Here is a 9,778-nt window from a genome sequence, read left to right as displayed (position 1 = left end):
CTCTCTCTCCTGTTGGTGTCTCCCCCCTCCCCCCCCACCCCAACTCTCTACTGTTGCATCCTGATTTGTTCAGTGTTCTCGTCCTTCCACGATCCTTGACTGGATACAAAAGACAACCGTCATAGGTTGGCAATCATTGTACATCAATTCTATAGGCCGATTGCGAACCATGGTATCTGTCTCCCATTTATGGTGGCCGCTTCCCACGCTGCGTTTGAAAAGCTCAACATTCACTTTTCAACAGGCATGAATAATGTTGATGCCAATTTTTTTTTTGCGATCAGGATTTTTTTTTTCAACATATTGAACCTCTGCCCCCCGATGTTGCACCACCATTTTGTCTTGGGCAGTATAAGTGGATCAGAGCTTTGGCTCCGAGTGAAACCAAGAGTGCAACACAATTACCTGTTTCAAAATCCAAGAAATGATTTCATTTGAAAGATTAACTTAAACTTTTCCCGTCATTGGGGCGGATACTTTTGCTTGCTTTTCCCGTCACTGGAGACTGGTACTTTTCCTGGTAATAAATACAAGACTGCTATATGATGTTTGAGTTCTTGATCATTATTGTCTTCCATGGTATGTGATGAGTTGGCCATTGCTTCACTTTTTAGAGACAGCAAAACAGCTGTTAACTAGAAGGACACTCGGTATAGTGCATACCTCTGCCACACAATGCCTGATCCACAAGAACATATCGGGCCCAATTCATTTTCGAACTATGATGCTACATATCATTTTTGGCCCAATCTCTCAATATGGTGAAGAATCACTTTAAAAATCAAATAATTCTCGTATCCAGATCTGGATTCAGATCTTCACCAAAATCGATTCAATTTGTTCTTGTCACTCACCCAAGATGTCCACCAAGTTTCATCCCAATACGTCCACAACTTTTTTGAGATATCATGCTACGTATAGCTTTTGGCCCTATCTCTCAATGGTGAACAATCACTGAAAAAATTCTAGTAGTCAGATCCGGATCTTCACCAAAATCTCATCAGTTCGTCCTTGTCACACACCCAACCTGTCCACAACTTTTTGAGATATCCTGTACGCAAAGAAACAGACAGAAAGGGGTGAAAACATAACCTCCTTCACCTTCGGTGGCAGAGGTAAAGATGTAAGTGAAGGCATTTTCATGAGGAAAATTTACTTGTTGACAGTCTTGGAAGAATGACGTATTTTGTTTCTGATGTCTGCGTGAGGTAAGGTGTTCCATGAACTCTGTAGTTAAAGCTGTCATTATTTGCAGCAAAATGTTTTTTTTCATTTTTTTTTGTCATTATTTTCAACCCTTTTTCTCGTTTTTCAGTTTTTACTCTGCACTTGTGAGAAAAGCCCTCTTCATTTCAAGTGACCTTTTTCCACAGGTACCTTTGAGAGAGGATTAAATAGATGACTACTTCCTCCAAATTACACCACCCAGATTTGTGGATTTTTATTTTTTGGCCTGGAGTAGTGTAAGTAAATCATATCTCCTGCATGCCCTGTTTCCACCTTTTTTCTTGATCATATTACTGGTTTCTGCTTAAACATGACCAAGCCCCACTCTCCAGCCTTGCATACGGGCTGCTGGGTGGGTTCGTCGGGCATCGTGCCAACTCCATACAGAGTTCAGCTATGCTGTAACCGCACCCTGGCTCTGCCTCTGCCTGTGACATTGCTGAGAAAACTTTGTAACAGGTTCGTTTGTTTCAACATCTTGGTTCCCTTTATTATGGCTTGCTTATATTCTGTTTGATGTTGATGAAAGTTTTAAGTTACTTGCTCAATAATACAAGTAAAAGTGGTTTGTGATCTTTGGTTAAAAAAAAAATTTGTGTGGCTTCGCACCTGTCTGTCTCCTCAACGTATCGACGTCACTACAATTATTTTGATGCAGTATTGGGCCTCCACTTGATGGATTGTGAAATGAGCAGCAAGTAGTATAGATCTCAGGTTGACACAAGGCCTGTGAACACATCTGGGCCTGTGAATTTGTTTTATAGTGCAGGAGCTGCTCCTCACACAGCAATCACGTCCATGAAATGGCTTACAATCTTACATGGTGATGAGGATGATCTGCTACGTGCAATTTATGCACGAATTTGTAATTTAGCCAGGGTGCCAGTGATACCTGCCTCTGTTGAAAGACGAAATAGGAATTTCAATGTCGACCAAGTAATCCGAACAGATGAGCCACAATCTTAACATCGGTCCGAAGGACGGCACACTTTTTAATGCAACGTTCTGTCTGTGAAACGCCAGCCTGTCAGTTTATAATGGTCCAGCCGGGGATCAAATACAGACAAACAGGTCAAAGTTAGTGTGATCTATGTGCACCATTCCATCGGATTGCATGCATTTGATGCTACCAACTTAAAAATTCCTTTACATCTCTTCTCACATTGACTCTTTGATTACCTCTGCAACCGAAGATAGCTGGAGGTTATGTCTGTCTGTGTGAGTAGGATATCTCAGAGTTATAGACGGATTCAGATGAAATTTGGCGGTCAGGTTGGGTGTGTGACAAGGACGAACTGATTATATTTGGTGAAGATCCGTATCTGGATCCGAGATTAAATATTTTTTTTTTTTAAGTGATTCTTCACCATTGAGAGATGCGACCAAAAACAATATACTGTATATAGTACGATATTTCAAAAACTTGGTGGATGAGTTGCGTGTGAGACGAGGACAAATTGATTCAATTTTGGTTCAAGTTAGGCCTATCAGTGGGATACAAAATGAACTGTTCAGCCTGGCAGAGGTCTACGCTCTCCCGAGTGTCATTCTAGTTGACTTCTGTTTGCTTTGTTAAAACACATCTGCTTTGTAATCTTTTCATTGTTGCTTAATGGGTGTATGTATAACATTCCTCTGACTCTCGTGTACGTATCGGCATCTTCATTTTGGATGATGTTATCAGCTTACTCTTCCCCTTAGTATCTTAGAAGAAAGAGGTGTAACTTTATAATTTACATGTATAGTATTTATTGCAGTACAAAAGCTTAACTGCAGTTCTTCCTTTGGATGAAGAAGAGTTTTAATCTTCTACCCACAATTACTGTGCAACTTTCAGTCTTGAAATATTTTTTGTGCTAACAATTACCTTTTTCTCTTCTTCCTACTTTCCTCCCTCATTTTTTATTACATTGACTGTTTGATATTCCCAGCATAAGATCTTGGCTGATGTCATGACAAATCTGAATCTTGCTTCAGGTTGCTTTAATCTGCAATTATTGTCTGACTTTGAATGATCTATATACTCTCTAAGCTTCAATGTAGCACCTTTGGTTGGAATGTGACAGGAGTTCGGAGACTCTGCTCTATATAGGAGTCTTCACGCAGAGCCAATTTATTTCTTTTTTTTCTTTCTTTCTTTTTGCTTTCTCTCGAATATATTTTGGCAAAGTTTGCATGAGAAGCGATAGACTGTAAACTCAAACTATGGGTGTCACAGAGCAATATTGACAGCAATTAGGGTCTGCCTATTTCTTTATACTAGTATACAAGACGCGTAGCTTTGCTGATGGGAATGCCAATATTTTCTGCGATGGATAAATCTATGGGGCAAGAACAAAATAAGGATTCCTGGGAGTTCCTGCCCTCCATGCGAGGATAACCAGCACTGCAAGTTGATGTTTGCAGTTTCGCCATGTGTTCCCACCTACCTGTACACAAGCCTTCCTTTCCTTTCTTTTTCTTTTTTTTGCATCACAAACTGTCCTGGAAGTTCCCTGAATCCACCAGCGTTGGTTTTATTGAAATCTGTTTATCTGTTCTCAAGTTAACAAAAAGGATTCCTGGGGGGGAACCTGACCTCCATGCGGGGATAACCAGTGCCACAAATTGATGTTTGCAGTTTCACCACGTGTGCCCACATACCCATCTATGTACTGTACACGCCAACCTTAAATATTTTTATGTATCTAGTTTTTTTTTTTTTTTGGGCGTCACAAGGCTTCCCAGGAGTTCCATGAATCCACCGTCATTGAATTCATTGCAATCCGTTAATCCATTCTCAAGTTATAACATAATAAACAGACAGACAGACAAACGGCTCCTTTTCTAATCCAGATTTTGATGCCTGTAAAGCAGAGTTGTTGCATACTGCAATTTGTAATATCACTGGTATTGTCTTTTCATGGACTTTAACAAAATAGTCATACACTTGTACAATTTGGATAGTTTCATTTTTGGGGCTACCCATGGTCATTGCTGCGGCCAGGTGTTTACCATCTTGGTGGTCTAAGGAACACACACACACACCTAAAGGGAGAGGATATTGTGTGCACGTCCGCCTATGCACGTGTACGTCTGCCCGTCCGTGTGCGCGTTTGTGCATATCCATGGCACAGTTCGACAAAGTTGTCGAATTTGACCGTGACATTTTTACAACTAAAGCACACATGCTTTTTGTCACTTTTTGTCACTTGTATGTGTAAAACCCACTCCATGGGAGTACATCCTGTGCAGCTTCCCTTGGCAGGGCAGCTCACCGGATGACGGGATTGGGGCAAAGCCTTTGGGACCCCCAATCTTTGATGATAGGAGGGAAACCACGGGGTAACATCCCTGGGTCAGATTGCGGGAGAGTGTCGGAGTGGTGCTGAGGTGTCGTCTTCCAGACGGCGGTCTCCTTGGGTTAACCTGAGGCGGTCCCTTCGGGTGGGTGCCTGGAATATCCTATCCCGAAGAGAGGATGATCAACTGCCTCTGTCATCATCTGAGCTCAAGCGTTTGGACATCGGGATTGCAGCTCTCTCTGAGGTTCGGAGACCGGATTGCGGCGAGATAATGGTGGGTGGTTACACCTACTATTGGTCTGGTCGCTGTGATGGTTACCATACCCAAGGAGTTGCTGTAGCTGTGTCCAAGAAGCTGACCCCAATGATAATTGAGGTAAAACCGGTCAACGAGTGTATTATAAGATTAAGGATTCGTCACTCCTTCGGTGTCATTTCCCTGGTCTCTGTTTATGCTCCGACTGAGGCGAGTGATCTCACCGTGAAAAATGCATTCTACACCACGCTCGAGTCTGTGGTTGATCAGTGCCCCTGACGAGATACACTTCCAGTCTTGGGGGATATCAATGCATCGACTGGAACTGATAGGGATGGTTATGAGGTGTGTGTTGGTCAGGAACTATGAACCAGGACATTGGTTCATAGTTCATAGTCAGAAACTTTGGTTCATAGTTCATAGTCATTGGTTCATAGTTCATAGTTCAATAGGACATTGGTTCATAGTTCATAGTCAGGAACTATGATCCCATGGGTCAGGAACTATGAACCAGAATAGCACTAAGTTCCTTGACTTTGCAAGAAGTCATGGACTTAGGGTGGCTGGTTCATGGTTTCAGCGCCCAAAAGCTCATCGCTGTACTTGGTATTCCAACGCTGGCAGTGTGGCAAAGGAGATTGGCCATGTCCTCATTGACGGTCGTTGGAGGATGATCCAGAACTGCAGGGTCTACCAGAGTGCTCAGGTCCTCAATACTGACCACAGGCTTGTAGCAACTCTAAAGCTGCACCTTAAATCCTGGAGAATGGTACCATCCCAGCCTCGGCTGGATGTTGGCAAGCTCAGGGATGAGAGAGTAGCTGAAGAGTTTGCGAACAGGCTGAGTGGACACTTGGGGGGTCTGGGTGCTTTGGGGGGTCTGGGTGCTTTGGGGGGTCTGGGTGCTTTGGGGGGTCCTGAAGAGTTGTGGAGTGCCTTCAAGACCACCGTCCTTGATGTTGCCGGTGGATGTCTTGAAACTCACCGCAGGGCAAAGAAGAATTTTGTCTCAAGGGACACTGGATACCATTGACCAGAGTCGCAGGGCCAGGCTGAATGGCAGAGCTGAGCTGTTCAGGAAGCTGAGGCGTAAAACTGTACGTGCACTGAGGGTGGACAAGGAGGCCTATGTGCGAGGAATCTGTGAGGGGGTCGAGCATCACCTGTGGACAGGTGATTCTGGTCCCGCTTACAGGGGAATTCGCGCATTGCGTTCATCCAAGCCCATCCCTCGGAGCACTGCAGTTAGAGCAGAGAGTGGTAGGCTCTTGACAGAGGAGTCTGAAGTGAAGGCCTGCTGGGCCGGTTACTTTGAGCGGTTGTACCAGGCTGATCCCCCAGCTGTCGAGTTGGATGTCAAGGGTGTTACAATCCCTGTTACTGACCCTCGAATCAACTGTGGTCCACCTTCGCTTGTGGAAACACGGGCTGTGGTGAACCAGTTGAAACGGGGCAAAGCTCCGTGGATCTGTAGCATCCATGCTGAACTTCTCAAGGCTGGTGGAAATGCTGCACTCATGTCGTTGCATGCAGTTTTGTGCTCTGCCTGGAACACAGGCATCATCCCAACTGATTGGAAGAGGGGCCTTGTTGTTCCTTTCTGGAAAGGGAAAGGTGATCGCCAAGACTGCAACAACTACCGAGGGGTGACGCTGCTCTCAGTGCTAGGCAAGGTCTTTGCTCGGATAATACTTGATAGGGTTCGCCACCATCTGTTTGAGCACCAGCGTCCAGAGCAGTCAGGCTTTACACCAAAGAGGTCAACGATTGACCGTATCCTTGCTCTTCGTGTCCTCACCGAACGCAGACGAGAGTTTCGGCAGGAGCTGCTTGCAGCCTATGTTGATCTCTGTAAAGCGTTTGATTCAGTGAATCGGGATGTCCTCTGGAGAATTATTGGTCTTCGTGGGGTGCCACCAAAACTGATCGATCTGATATCTGAACTCTACTCTGGTACTGAGAGTGCTGTGAAGTGTGGTGGTACCATCTCTGACTTATTTCCAGTTGTTACTGGAGTTCGTCAGGGGTGTGTACTGGCCCCACACTTTTCAGCACTTGTATGGACTGGTTTTTAGGGAGGATGTTGGAGAGATCAAGCTGTGGTGCATCGTTTGGGAATGTCAAGATCTCGGACCTTGATTTTGTAGATGATGCAGTCATCTTTGCGGAGACTTTAGATATCCTTTTGGGGGCCCTCGAGGTGCTGAATGAGGAGTCTGAGCCGCTGGGATTACGGGTTTCTTGGGTCAAAACTAAGATCCAGGCTTTCGGTGACATCTTGGGTGCTGCTGTCCTGTCTGTGTCTGTTTGTGGTGAGGATGTTGAGGTCGTGGAGAGATTCACTTACCTTGGCAGTGATATTCATGTCTCCGCTGGCTGAGAGTCAGAGGTCAATAGACGTCTGGATCGGGCCTGGGGAGTGATGGATTCACTGGATCATGGGGTGTGGCGCTGCCGGTACCTGTGCGGGAGGACGAAAGTCCGAGTCTTCAGGTCCTTGGTACTTCCAGTCTTGCTCTATGGATGTGAGACTTGGACTCTGACCAAGGATCTGAGACGGAGACTTGATTCCTTTGGTACCAGGTCTCTTCGGAGAATTCTTGGCTATCGCTGGTCGGATTTTGTGTCCAACGAGCGGTTGCTGAGAGAAACTCGGATGAGATTTGTTACCTGCATAGTCCGTGAGCGTCAGTTGCGGCTGTATGGACATGTGGCTCATTTTCTTGACGCTGATCCTGCTCACCAGATTTTCTCAGCGAGGGAGTCTCATGAGTGGAGGAGGCCAATTCGCCGACCACGTACCTCGTGGTTGCAGCAGGTTGACCATCATCTCAAGGAGATGGGGATGGGCCTGGCATCTGCCTGGGGGATGGCCAGACGGAGGCCCCTGGAGTACCGGCGGAAAATGGACGCAGCGACACGCTGTTCTGGCACATGCTCCCATACCTGACCTGACCTGTATGTGGAGAATGTCCTCAGGTAACCGCACCTTGATCTGTTTGCAAACAAGCCAGCGTAGCAGCGTGGAGTCATGCGTGGTGTGCACAGTGGCACTGTCCTGTTGGAAATATGCATTGCTAATTTCATCTTCATTCAGCTTCTCAATGATGCTAAATTTTCAAGTTGTAATAGCATTTCAAGTTAATGGTCTTGTGGGAAAAAAGAAAGGGGGGGGGATTTTATCCACTTGCGTGATATGGGACACCACACCCCAACCTTCACATCGTGCCACAGTGGTTCCAATATCGTGTGTGAATTTTCTGCTGACCAAGCACGGCTGTCTGGCTGTTCAAATATCCAGATATCTGAATTGATGCCTCATCTGCGTAAAAGGTGTCTTCCATAATATTGTCTCCATTATCAGTAATGAAGTCTCAAAACGATCAGCAGTAATCGGAACGCTTGATGTAGTTCCTTTCTTGCAGTTCATGCACAGCTGCTACTTTGTATGGACGGAGGTGCAGACGTTTCTTCATTGCTCTGTATGTACTGCTACACAAGACACCTGCCTACTGTGACAACTTGAGATCTGATCTCATCGGGCTTCTTAACATGCAAACTGAAATATCATTAACGTTCTCATCCGATAACACCGGATGCCTGCCCGGTCGTGAGGCATCCGGCACTGAAGCAGTCTTACAAAATTTGTAAATCGACTCCCGTACTGTTACGATGTGGAACATCACTTCACCTGCATTACGAAACACATGATCCACCAACAACAAAAAACCTCGTGCCTCAAGTGGCAAAACCATCTAACAACTGAATCCACTTACTCCTCAAAAAAAAACTGCTTTACAACAACGCAAAAGGCTAACGTGTTGCCGATGTGATACCCACATCAAACGTCACCTCGGTCATATCTATGTATTGACAGCCGGGCTGCATTGCATGTTTTACATGGAATTTACAGAGGTGCACAATGACTTTTGGGACACCCTGTCATGAAAATGTACTGTATGTGGTGCGTTATACCATATGGTGTGTGTTGGACTGTTGTGTGTATCTTGTTCATATAACTTTATGAATGCCCCTTGTACCTTGATCTGTGTACTGTTTGTAACAGCATTGTAATTGCTTGTTATACTGTACCTTTGGCATCGGTCAATAAGAAAAGGTGTGTTTTGAAGGCATGTTCCATTGGTATTTCTGGAGGTCCATTTCCTTTCAAACCGATGACTTTTTTGAAATAGGTTTGAAGGATTTGCTTTCTTTTCTTTTTTTCTTCTTTTGTATACGGCACAGCTGCACCACTGATATGCATCGTCTCCAAGAGGTGAGAACTGGAATTTGGAATTTGTTCAGGGTGCTGGCGATAGTTCGCCGACTCTTTGCGAAGGACACCGTGAGATCTTTAACGTCCACCCACTAATTCTGGCAGACGTGCCACCCGTTTAACATAAAGCCGAGGGACGGCGCACACACCAATGCCTCGACCTGCCTGATAAACACCAGGATGACAGTTTATCGCTGGCCCGAGATTCAAACCAATGCAAGACAGCTCAGAGGTGAATGTGCGTACTTCGAGGCCATCCTGCCTTCACTGGATTTGCTTTCACGAGAGTTTTAGCTTGGCATTGAAACACCATGAAGGTTTTTGCCCAGAAAGCACATCGTGGTTCTGTGGGCAGTGTTCAAAGCCTTCGGATTGTGTTTATCTTGGTTCTCTTTGCCAACCTTTGGTCTTTCTCAATGTCTGATGAAATTGATATTTTAATTTGTGCAATAGTTACTGAAGTCAAACTTCCATTTCCTGATGGTCTTTCACAGCACAGGTGCTGTCACAGGTGCCACCAAGAAGTGAGGTGGTGCCTTTTATATATTGCATGCACAAAAAGTATTGCAGTTTCAAGGAGGGTCTCAATAGGAATTGGTCTTGCAGATATATTGAAACGTTCATTTTTATTGTCTCCAAAATCTAAACTTGTGGAAGAGCAAGGTGACAGAGGGTAAATGGAAACTTATTGACAGGGCTTCAGGGGGCACCACAGTTTGACATGAACAAACAGGT

At 45.1% G+C, this 9,778-nt stretch overlaps 1 long non-coding RNA gene across 1 annotated transcript; it reads left to right on the top strand.

Moving 5' to 3' along the window:
* Nucleotides 1-51: 51 nt before the first annotated feature.
* On the top strand, nucleotides 52-3,741 carry LOC147006901 (uncharacterized). Its single transcript, XR_015054534.1, has 3 exons — nucleotides 52-1,373; nucleotides 1,560-1,686; nucleotides 3,159-3,741. It is a non-coding gene; the product is annotated as an uncharacterized LOC147006901 (long non-coding RNA).
* The last annotated feature ends 6,037 nt before the right edge of the window (nucleotides 3,742-9,778 follow it).

The sequence above is a fragment of the Eptatretus burgeri genome, unplaced genomic scaffold (genome assembly GCF_056783735.1).
Source record: "Eptatretus burgeri isolate ZD-2024b unplaced genomic scaffold, Ebu_testis_v1 Ebu_testis_scaffold_1198, whole genome shotgun sequence".
Taxonomy (NCBI): domain Eukaryota; kingdom Metazoa; phylum Chordata; class Myxini; order Myxiniformes; family Myxinidae; genus Eptatretus; species Eptatretus burgeri.
Note: the sequence above shows the minus strand (reverse complement) of the source record. Positions and strands in the feature narration are given on the sequence as shown.